Source organism: Egretta garzetta, unplaced genomic scaffold (genome assembly GCF_000687185.1).
Source record: "Egretta garzetta isolate BGI_Z169 unplaced genomic scaffold, ASM68718v1 scaffold251, whole genome shotgun sequence".
Classification (NCBI taxonomy): Eukaryota; Metazoa; Chordata; class Aves; order Pelecaniformes; family Ardeidae; genus Egretta; species Egretta garzetta.
The window spans coordinates 7199000-7200644 of NW_009258952.1; the positions used below are offsets into that span (position 1 = coordinate 7199000).

The following is a 1645-nucleotide window of genomic DNA, read 5'->3' on the forward strand; positions in this document are numbered from 1 at the left end:
AAGAAAAGAAGAAATAGAAAATAAAACTATTCATTAAAAAAGTACAAAACCAGTACAGTACATCATCAATTCAGAGGGTTACAAAATACACAGAAACATTCATGGACTAATGAAAAGATTCCCATTAACAAAATTCCAAGAGAGATTTGCCCACCCCGATGCCTCAAATCTCTCCTATTTCTTACTTTTCAATAGCAACTGTAGAAATTCGGGGTATTGTCTAGAAAAATTGTAATTTTTTTTTAATACACGCACAACTCTTAAAACCAGCACTGTGTCAGTTCTACTATCCAACAGATGAGGTCACTTGTGTAATGAACACCCCAACCAAAAGACTGTTGTAGATTAATAGCATCACTCTTATTTGCATTATGAATTAATGCAAAACTAATAAATACATCTGCATTTGGCATTTTAAAAATAACCCTGCTGGGATTTACATAATGTATCTTTCAATTCTGAAAATGGTATTAACATTTTAATAAAATGCATTCTCGAAACTAGTACTCGTATTTTTAACCACTTACTGGAAGAAGGTAGCTGAAGAGGATTGCAAGAAGCAAGCAAAATCCAACAGGAATATTCAAAACAATAGCAATGATTTGCATCATTATATTAGGAATTTAGATTAAGGGAACAAATTGTCCTTAAAAATTGTATGAAAAAGCTGTTCTGAAGTGGTGAGCATCTCTAGCATCAATGTTACTAGAAGGGTTGTAGATTAAGGGTCATGTACAACAGTAGAGCCAAACTAAAAGACAAGCATGTATGCAAAAAAAGACATGAAATGAAGTGACGGGAATATTTATTTTGCCTTAATTAAACTCTTTCCTAGGCTAGCAAAGACATTTCAAATACAGTGTTCCTAATTAGGAGAGAGATATTCTATTCCTGTCCTTTAAAGAGAGAAAATTTTAGGAAAACAAATCCTTGGCTGTTACCTAGCTCAGTGTCTCAATAAATATTCCTGTCATAAAACAATGCTTTCCAAACAAAGAGCATCTGGAAAAAGTGCTGCACAGTGATTACTTAGCCTAGCAACCATATTTTCTCATCTTCCTAAAACCAAACGATTTTTAAAGTCTCTTCCTAATTGACACAGATATGGTAAAAGCACAATTTGAAGTAGAGGCCTCTACTGAAATGGAACAAACAAAAAAAAGTCTGCAAACTGCTTTCATATGAATACCGAATCATAGAATCATTTGGTTGGAAAAGACCTTTAAGATCATCAAGTCCAACCGTAATATATTACCATATATTTACCCTGCTCTGGCTAGACACTGTAATTTTACTCAGCAGAACTCCAAGAGCTTTTGTTTTGACAGAACCAAATATGACACAGGCCCTGGATTAGACTCATTCCCCCTTGTTCTTTTGTTCTGCTCTCTGCAATGTGCCTGTAAGTGCATTACTGCACTCCACTCTCCATACGTCTGTCCAGTGTTCTTCATCACTTGACTAATTCACTTTTGACACAACGTCTGTTTTCTGCAAGGTTGACATCACAGAATCACAGAATCGCAAGGGTTGAAAGGGACCTCAGGAGATCATCTAGCCCAACCTGCCTGCTAAAGCAGGTTCTCCTAGAGCATGTTACACAGGACTTCGTCCAGGTGGGCTTTGAATATCTCCAGAGAAGGAG

General features: G+C 36.0%; 1 protein-coding gene across 1 annotated transcript in view; it reads right to left on the minus strand.

The window, feature by feature from the left end:
* Positions 1-1645, minus strand: part of CUNH8orf34 (chromosome unknown C8orf34 homolog) — a 179676-nt gene that overhangs the window by 99718 nt on the left and 78313 nt on the right. The window lies entirely within an intron of this gene.